Source organism: Mus pahari, chromosome 7, assembly GCF_900095145.1.
Source record: "Mus pahari chromosome 7, PAHARI_EIJ_v1.1, whole genome shotgun sequence".
Taxonomy (NCBI): domain Eukaryota; kingdom Metazoa; phylum Chordata; class Mammalia; order Rodentia; family Muridae; genus Mus; species Mus pahari.
The window spans coordinates 85,195,686-85,205,983 of NC_034596.1; the positions used below are offsets into that span (position 1 = coordinate 85,195,686).

Consider the following 10,298-nt stretch of genomic DNA (forward strand, 5'->3'; position numbering starts at 1 on the left):
TATGTGTGTGAATGTGTGTGTGTGTGTGTGTGTGTGTGTGTTTGTGGATTCCTCTGTGTTATGATCATCAGTGTGGAAATCAGAGGACAACTGTCAGTGTTCAGTACTATTCTACTGTGGTTCCTGGGAATTGAACATAGGATTTTAGGATTTTGTGGAAAATGTTTTTAACGTAATAACCCAGGTTCTTTTTTTTTTTTTTTCTAACAGTAATATTGCCTGGCAGTCACAAACTGTTTTCAATTCATCCACTGTTCTCCTGTGTTAGTTCTTCTGTCATCATGGAAACAACTATAGAGATCAAATGATACCCATAATAGTCTACAGTATATGAGACCTGAAAACAGTATAAGGAAAGCACTCAGCATGATTTAACAAACTTTTTGCTTTAAACTCCTAAAAGAGTATTAAAGGACTTGAGAGTAGACACCCTAAGAAGTTAACTGTAGAACTCTTCTATTTTAAAAACTTGTTTTATTTATTTCTTTGCGTACAAGTGTCTGCACATATGCATATCATGCACATGCTTCTGTATGTGTGTGTGTGTGTGTGTGTGTGTGTTCGCGCGTGCGCGCGCATGCACGCACGTGTGTCTGCCTTGTGGTATAGGCACATGTGTACTTGTGCATGTCAGAGCTCAGCTTCAAGTATTGATCCTCAGGTGTCATTCATTTTATCTTCATAGACAGGGCCTCTCACTGGGGCTGGGGCTCAAGGACAAGTCATATACAAGACTAGGTGCTGTTTTCGTGTCTCTGACCCCTCAAATAGAACAAGTCTTCTCAACTATGCTCAGCTTTTTATTTGAATGCCAGGTCTCGAACTAAGATTCTCATGCATGCATTGCATGCATTTTGCCAAAGGAGCTATTGTCCCAGTACCTCCTTTTTCTTGTGAACGCAATGGTGTAACTTTTTTGAAAGTAGAAAACAGAGTACCTTTATCATAAGACCAGCAATGGATAAAGTCTTGGTGAGGATTTCCCTTCATACCCCTCTGTGAGTGGGGCAGAAAGAACTAGTGAAGTTTAATAAGTATGAGAATTACTCAAACGCCATGTGGCAAGACAAATATTTGACTCAGGCCCTTCTTGGTAGGCTCCCAACTCCCGCTTGTGCTTTGATGCCTACCAATTCTCTGTATAAAGAACTCCTCTTTATCTGTACAGGGAGCAACACCTTTTGTGGCTGTAAGCTACCATTATCCAAACTGCTGTGTAAGTAATGAAAGTATTTAAATTTCCAAAAACCCCAGTCTCAACTTTGAGGATTTGATCATAAAATTGACAGGGATTAACCTTAATATATGTCTATTTAACCCTAGGATTCTTTTCCCCTGACAGGGCATTTTATCAAAACTGTCTCATTAAATAAATCCTCATTTTATCAGAGAGGAGAGTCCCATGAGTAATATGAAAATGAACAAGTTCAATTAATGACACTTGGGTACAAAAGGAAAGAAAAAAAGGCAAGATAACCCTTTTATCCCATTTGCTTTCTAACCACAGGGCACACTGGCCAGTTCTGGGCCTGGGTAATTGAATTCAGTTCTGCAAGCTGGCTGCATTTCTACTGTAAGTGAATCTTTCTCCTCTATCAATGAGAGAAAATGGGCTCAAATGATTCTGACTGGGACACAGCAGCCATCCTTCTTACAAATAGCTGAGTCTTATTGACTTCTCAGGGTTGGGAGCCCAAATTGTTGCCCAGACAAGTCTAAGAAGCAGCCAGGGGACACTCAGGGACATAGTGGGCCTCTACTGTCATGAAATGAAACCAGAGAAAGAAGAGGAGAGAAGAAAAAAATAAGCACATCTGAGCGAGACTGCCGTACTTGGCATAGGAATACTGGAAGTTCATCGATGTCAACGGAGCTATGACTTTTTTTTTAATGTATTTTCAATGGAACACATGTCAAGTTTTCTTTGCATAGTTGTTTGTGATGTGTCAACTTTGTGAATGCAGTGGCCTCTCCAAACTTTTGTAATGGAGGGTTTTGATGGGCAGACAAATTCCTCTGGTCTCAGACATGATCCCTGAAATCAGGTGTAGGAAAAGCTTGCCCTGATGAGGGTCATGACTTACCATGTATTCTTCAGTTGAACTTGTTGGATCTGATTCCTAAGACCTACATCTAAAAGTACTGGGAATCTGCTTATGAAAAGACTGAAGTAATAATGTCACTTTAGTGCTGCATATGGAAGTAAGTAGTTATGGGCCTCCTTCTAAAACTTCTGCCACACTTTTCCTGAGCTTGAGGCTTCAGAGTAGAGAATGCATATAGCTCACGGATTGTGCATCTAGGGAAGGGATTTCTGAACTATTCTCAGAGGTCCAGAGTTCTCTGCAAGTGGTGACTGTTCTATCTGAGCATCAGTGACAGTTCAGAAATATTAGAATGCAAGTAAATCATAAAGATCAGCTAGGAAGCAGTAAGCATTGACACAGGATGTAAATGCCTGTATTCAATTGTTTTCATAAGCATGGCATGACAAAATGAGTCTTCTTTGTGCTGTTTAGGGGCAATGGGAAGGGAGAAGAGGCAGGAAGATGACCTAAAAACTGCCTTTGTGACAAACAATGGCAGAGATTTTAAATTATGGGGAAAATTGGGCGATGGGTAGAAGAAAATACAAACGGACTGCTAGCAAGTCTCAGTTATAAGCATCACATGCTCTGTAGGTTTTAGGCTAGGGAGGTCAGAAGTATTAACGTTTGCTATGGGGCTGGTAATGTGATTTAAATTAACCAGCATCGGCTGTCACGTTAAATTGATATTGCTAATTGAAATTTTATACCTTCTACATTTTACTTGTATCTAATTTGTAAATCAACATTGGTTGCATAAAGGCTATATGCCTAAGTAAATTGCAGTTACGTTTATGTTTATATAGGCTACATTTAGGGAAAGTACATGTAAAAATAACTTGACTGGCTGTCAGGGGCCCCAAGGATGACCTAGTCTTTTACAGAGGGCCCCATGCTTTGTTGAAGCGTGAGGGATGCTATCACTGTGGAGAGCCTTCTCAGTCCATTATCTTGGAATTGGGTATTGGCATAGGCACTGTGTCCCATTCTTCAGCTCACTTCCTGTCAGATGCAATAATTTGATGATTTCAAGAGAGTGACAGGAATTTTTAACAGCTAGAAAAAAAAAATGGCTTTGTTGTCACCTGTTAGATTGACACTTGAAAAACTAGGAGCTGCAACTTACCTCCAAGCACTCTCGTGGCCTTTTTAATTTTTTATTTACTTATTTTTTTGATATTTTCTTTATTTACATTTCAAATTGTATCCCGTTTTCTCATTTCCCCTCCGAAAACCCCCCTCTCCCATTCCACCTCCCCCTGCCCACTAACCACCCACTCCTGCTTCCCTGTCCTAGCGTTCCCCTTATACTGGGGCATCAAACCTTCACAAGACCAAGGGCCTCTCCTGTTATTGATGTTCCACAAGGCCATTCTCTGCTACATATGTGGCAAGAGCCATGGGTCCCTCCATGTGTAATCTTTGGTTGGTGGTTTAGTCCCTGAGAGCTCTAGGGGTACTGGTTGGTTCATATTTTTGTTCTCCCTATGGAGCTATAAACCCCTTCAGCTCCTTTGGTCCTTTTTCTAGTTCCTCCATTGGAGACCCTATGTTCAGTCCAATATATGGCTGTGAACATTCAACTCTGTATTTTTCAGGCACAGGCAGAGCCTATCAGGAGACAGCTATGTCAGGCTCCTGTCAGCAAACACTTGTTGGCATCCACAATAGTGTCTGGTTTTGGTGGTTGTTTATGGGATGGATCCCCAGGTGGGGCAGTCTCAGGATGGCCATTCCTTCAGTCTCTGCTTCACACTTTGTCTCTGTGTATTTTTGATCCCCCTTCTAAGAAGGTCTGAAGTATCCACACTGTGGTCTTCCTTCTTCTTGAGCTTCATGTGGTCTGCGAATTGTATCTTGGGTATTCTGAACTTCTGAGCTAATATCCACATATCAGTGAGTGAATACCATGTGTGTTCTTTTGTGATTGGGTAACCTCACTCAGGATGATATTTTCTAGTTCCATCCATTAGCCTAAGAACTTCATAAATCCACTGTTTTTAATAGCTGAGTAGTACTCCATTGAATAAATGTACCACATTTTCTGTATCCATTCCTCTGTTGAGGGACATCTGGGTTCTTTCCAGCTTCTGGCTATTATAAATAAGGCTTCTATGAACATAGTGGAGAATGTGTCCATATTACATGTTGGAGCATCTTCTGGGTATATGCCCAGGAATGGTATAGCTGGGTCCTCGGGTAGTACTATGTCCAATTTTCTGAGGAACCACCAAACTGATTTCCAGAGTGGTCATACCAGCTTGCAATCCCACCAGCAATGGAGGAGTGTTCCTCTTTCTCCACATCCTCTCTAGCATCTGGTGGACTTTTAAGGACAAAGAACTGTGCCTGTGTTCTGAGGATTAAGCTAAGTATACAGACTGTTCTTAAGGAAGGCATGGGAAGTATAACTTGCAATAACCCACCGTGCTTCCTCCATATTACCATTTTATGAAAATATCAGCATGCATTATGCACTAAACACAAACTGCGATCTTTAATGCGTTTTCATTTTTTTTAAAGGAAAGCTAATTTGATGTAGAATAAGAATAAAAGGATTGCCACCATGAAAGCTCATGCTCACTCGCGGTTTAACAGCACTCCTCAAAGCCTGGGGTATATATTCGTTCCCCTCCTTTCAGTATCTAGTTGGTTCTGAATATTTGGAGAGAGGTCCAGGAGGCAAACCTGTCTCTTGTAGCTAAGTGTCTGCTCAGAGAACAAATCATTAACATTCACTAAACCTTCTCCAAACAAATGCATTTATTTGGCAGCAAAACACCAAATGATTAGGCCTATGGAGATCTTCGCTTTTATTTCCTGTGAGGACTAGTCAAGAACCCTTCCCTTACTGTACTACTGTCCTTTAACTGAAGATTAACTGAGGCGTTGGGGGACTGTGGAAGCTTGGCTTTCCTTTTCTTTCCTTTGTGCCTCTTGCTTCGCCCCCACTTCTCTCTCCCCTCCCTGACCCATTACCACATCTTAGCTAATACAGAATTCTCTTCCCTTCCAAACCATGAATTTTCTTATAGAATTTCTACTGACATAAACTGTTAAGCTAAATCTTGCTGTGAAGTTCTGCTCCTGCAGAGAACTTTACTACAGGAAAACAACTAACCTTTTGCATCTTAGGAGGTCCTGGGGCTTAATTGCATTACAGAGCCAGACAACCGTAAATACCCAACTATACATCAGCAGCATCAAATTAAATTATTTTCTGTATGAAATGATGTAACCCATTCTGAATACAGCAAACCCAGTGCCCTTTATGTGGTGAATATTCAGCGAACAGTTGGCATTTTAATTTATCCACATTCTCTCTAATGTAAAGGAAAAATAAAAGGTTGATAGTCCTTCCTGTGCTATATACATAATTTAGGTACTGCCGTTTATAACTTCTCTAGCAATGTTATATGTGCTATATATCATTACATCACCACAAAAGTCTTAACTGAAAATGGTGTACCATAGTAAGGTTTCAGTAACGTTGTTGTTCAGAAATCTACATTTGCATTAGTAATAAATAATTATATGTGCTTGTTAAAAATGAAGCCTTGTGGCTGGAGAGATGGCAGAGTAGACAAAAGAGCTTGGTCCTGAGACTTATGACCTAAGTTTTATCCTAGAATCCACACAATGAAAGTTGAAAATTCAGGCAAGTTGCCCAGTGACCAGCATATGACAACCATGACACACATATGCACACCTGAGCATATGTACACTGAAAATAAATAAATAAATAAATGAATAAATGAATAAATGAATAAATAACAATCAGAAGTAAAAATGTATATGCACATGTATATAAAGCACTATCATTACTAGACAAATTCAAGCCCATGACAGACAAATGTTGCTTTAAATGATTCTGCTTTAAGGTGTCCTATGAACTGAGGACACTTCACCAAGCACCAAATCACCCTGGACCCGGCAGATTAATGTCTCCACATAGCTTTTCATTGTAAGCCTCCAACCAAATAATAAGTTGTTCTTTGGTAATTCTATTGAATGTATTAATTTTGACTGACTTTTTTAAAAAAAAAATTATTTTTTTTGGCCTTAGTATAATGTAACTTTGTTAAAAATACTTCAGGATATCTTCGGTTACATCGACATGAATTTTCAAATTTAGTGATTTTTGAAATCAGCACATCACCAAATGATAGGTTGCATTTTGTATTGGTGCAAAGTTGTTACTAGGCAGATCAGCACAAGTGCAAAGTCATTACTAGGCAGATCAGCACAACCCCCTGGGCATGAGATAGGATTGGGCTTCCATATGTTAATGGAAACAAAATGAGGAGGGGACTCCTAATTACTTGAGTTTATTAGGAATCCCAGGACACCTTTCAGAATGGCAGAGGTGATGTTAGCCCTTATGTCCTGGACATGATCCAGTGTAGGTAACTGCTAATTACAATCTGTCTACCTGATTCCCCTGCCTCTTGCCTCTGAACGTTCCTTTTTTTTTTTTTTTTTAACTTAGCAATATTTAACTTTTTTTGCTTGTATATGTCTATTAGAATATCTGCTTATTATTATTTTTTATTCAACACTTAGCAGGTTTGGTTCTCCATTCAGCTATCTTTCACAATAGTTATTATTATCCTGTGGTTATCATTCTAACAGTTTCTTTTATAAATTTTTCTAATTCTATTTTTGTACAGAAAACTTAGTGTACATTTAACCCAGTTTAGTGGTGAGTTCTTTAGCCTTTGCCTTTTCTGATTTAGCTATGCAAGCCACAGATTTAGGACCCAGGACATTGCCTCCCCAGTGTAGGCAGATCTCATCCTGTCATTATAATTGGTCCTAATAGCATCCACCAGCTTAGCCAGAACAACCTTGTCTCCAAAGTTAACCTGTGTGAGGGCAACAGTGGTGCATGTCTTCCTGTGGACCAGGTGCCCCAGTCTGGCCTTTCCCTTGATAATGCAGCAGGGCACCACCATCTTTTGAACAGGGCAGGCAGAAAAACCACCAGTTCAATGGGGTCTAATCATGGTCAATCACCACCAGCTGAGCCTTCTTGTTCTCCAGCAAGGTGATGACCTTATTGACTCCTGCTCGGAGGACAGGTGGTCTCTTAGTTGGGATGTCCCCTTTGCCAGCATCTTTCTTCTCAGCATGGGCCAGTAGACTTTGCTTCTTCCCTTGTTTTTTCTCTGGCCTGTACTTGTGGGCAAGCTTAAGCAGCTGAGTAGCTGTTTGTCTGTCCAGGGCCTGGGTGAACTGGTTAATGGCAGGAGGTACTTTGAGCTGCTTATAAAGGATGGCTCTCTGCCACTGCAGCCTGATATAGTGGGGCCATTTGAAGAAATGTGTTAGATCTCTTTTGGCCTGGATGTCTTGCCCAATGCTGAAGTTTTTGGGCCTTTTCTCAAACAAAGGATTGATCTCGATTTTGGCTTCCTGTTTCTTTTTCTTTCTTTCTTTCTTTCTTTCTTTCTTTCTTTCTTTCTTTCTTTCTTTCTTTCTTTCTTTCTTTCTTTCTTTTTTAACTTATTTTATTAGATATTTTCTTCATTTACATTTCACTAGATATTTTCTTTATTTACATTTCAAATGCTATCCTGAAAGTTCCCTATACCCTCCCCACGTCCCTGCTCCCCTACCCACCCACTCCCACTTCTTGGCCCTGGCATTCACCTGTTCTGGGTCATATAAAGTTAGCAAGACCAAGGGGCCTCTCTTCCCAATGATGGCCGATTAGGCCATCTTCTGCTACTTATGCAGCTAGAGACATGAGATCTGGGGGTACTGGTTAGTTCATATTGTTGTTCCACCTACAGGGTTGCAGCCCCCTTCAGCTCCTTGGGTACTTTCTCTAACTCCTCCATTGGGGGCCCTGTGTTCCAACCAATAGCTGACTGTGAGCATCCACTTCTGTGTTGGCCAGGCACTGGCATAGCCTCACAAGAGGCAGCTATATCAGGGTCCCTTCAGCAGAATCTTGCTGGCATGTGCATTAGTATCTCGGTTTGGTGGCTGATGATGGGATGGATCCCCGGATGGGGTAGTCTCTGGATAGTCCATCCTTTCATCTTAGCTCTAAATTTTGTCTCTGTACCTATATCCTTTCATGGGTATTTTGTTCCTTAATCTAAGGAGGAATGAAGTATCCACAGGATGGTCTTCCTTCTTGGTTTTCTTGTGTTTTGCAAAATGTATCTTGGGTATTCTAAGTTTCTGGGCTAATATCCGCTTATCAGTGAGTGCATATCTAGTGACCTCTTTTGTGATTCAGTTACCTCACTAAGGATGATATCCTCCAGATATATCCATTTGCCCAAGAATTTCATACATTCATTGTTTTTAATAGCTGAGTAGTACTCCATTGTGTAAATGTACCACATTTTCTGTATCCATTCCTCTATTGAGGGACATCTGGGTTCTTTCCGGCTTCTGGCTATTATAAATAAGGCTGCTATGAACATAGTGGCGCATGTGTCCTTATTACCAGTTGGAATATCTTCTGGGTATATGCCCAGAAGAGGTATTGCTGGATCCTCTGGTAGTACTATGTCCAATTTTTCTGAGGAACCGCCAGATTGATTTCCAGAGTGGTTGTACCAGCTTGCAATCACACCAGCAATGGAGGAGTGTTCCTCTTTCTCCACAACCTCGCCAGCATCTGTCACCTGAATTTTTAATCTTAGCCATTCTGACTGGATTCCTGTTTCTTGATTATGGCAGGGGCTGGGGCCACCTTCTTCCCCTTGGCCTTTTTTCCTTTGGGCATCTTTCCTGGCTGGAGGAGAGAGAAAGCCTAATGATTTCTAGAGACCAAACAAAGTAGCAGACAGCCAAACACCCCTCACACAGCTCTACACGATCTCCTACTGTTTTTAATTTCTTAAACTAGAATGGGCCTTGTCAGTCTTATACACAGGATTTCTGGCTCTGTTTTTGATAACCTAAATAACATTGGCTCATAGACTACAGATTCTTAACTTACGACAACTAGGAGAGAAGTCCCAGACAGAGGAAGATCTTCACTGTCCTCAAGGATAGAGGTAAAATATGAGTGTCTAGAAGAGGGATAGATGGATGTCTGCCGGCAATTAGATATATTGATAATGATCCTCCATGTTTTGGAGCCCTCTCGCTATAGGAAAAGCTCTAGTTGGAAGGTTAGCCCACTCTTTGATTGTTTGTTCTTCTTGTTTTTTTTTTGTTGTTTTTTTTTTTTGTTTGTTTGTTTTTTAAAGCACAATTAATTACAGCTGAAAACACAGTGCTAAAAGGATGACCGGGAAGACCCCATGAATCACAAATGCAGGGCAAAATAATACTCTGGTATTGCAAACCCAAGAAAGAAAGCAGAAATATTCTTAAACATGTTTGTGTCTGAGCCACTGATTTGGAATGTGTTGCTTTGAGTTTTGGTGGGGGCCATTCATATTTTACTTACAGTCTAGCTTTGGCATCCCTAGAAGTCCCTTAATGAACTTCATTTGTTCCTTAGCAATATCAGATGAATCGAAACATCTTTCTCAGTAGCCAGAATGAGCTAAGCTTTCTCAGTGAGCTAAGTAGATTAGGACTTTTGAGAAATAAGCCCATCTGCAATAAAAACTATACATTGTGAATATTCCACACATACAGAATTTGAAGTCCATTTTTTACTATATGGATAATCATCAGCTTCGTTGCTCCATCAGCTCTCTAGGATGAACCAGTCTGAAAGACTCAAATATCAACTTCCATTGGGGGATGCTATTTTAGCCATAACTGGAAGACTAATCTTGTGGCCTTTAGCCATAACTGAAAGACTAATCTTGTGGCCTTTATTAAGGATATACATGTTGTTTCCTGTGATGGAGGATTACAGTGGCTGACTCAAATATCCACTCTGTGAATCAGGCTATAAGTGAAGTAACCCAGTTATCAGTGGTATTATAGTCTTCTATTAGTCTTCATATCTGAGTTCTTCAGAAATAACAATTGCTTCCGTAGTGAGTAAGGATATCAATTAGTCATAAGCAAAATTTGAGGTGGAGCTAAGAAATAATGGTAACAAAATAACTTTGACTAGTAATTGTCCTAGAGTCACCATTTTGCCAGGTGAGTGGGAGAAAGATGGTTTCAGAATATTATGATTTTGAGCTGTCAGGGGATATTTTGATGTCTGAATGGGGAAGAAAGGAAGAAAGAAAGAAAGAAAGAAAGAAAGAAAGAAAGAAAGAAAGAAAGAAAGAAAGAAAG

General features: G+C 40.3%; 1 protein-coding gene across 43 annotated transcripts in view; it reads left to right on the forward strand.

Annotated features, from left to right (window-relative positions):
- Nrxn3 (neurexin 3) overlaps positions 1–10,298 on the forward strand; it is a 1,590,688-nt gene that overhangs the window by 1,328,926 nt on the left and 251,464 nt on the right. The gene's annotated exons all lie outside the window — the stretch shown is intronic.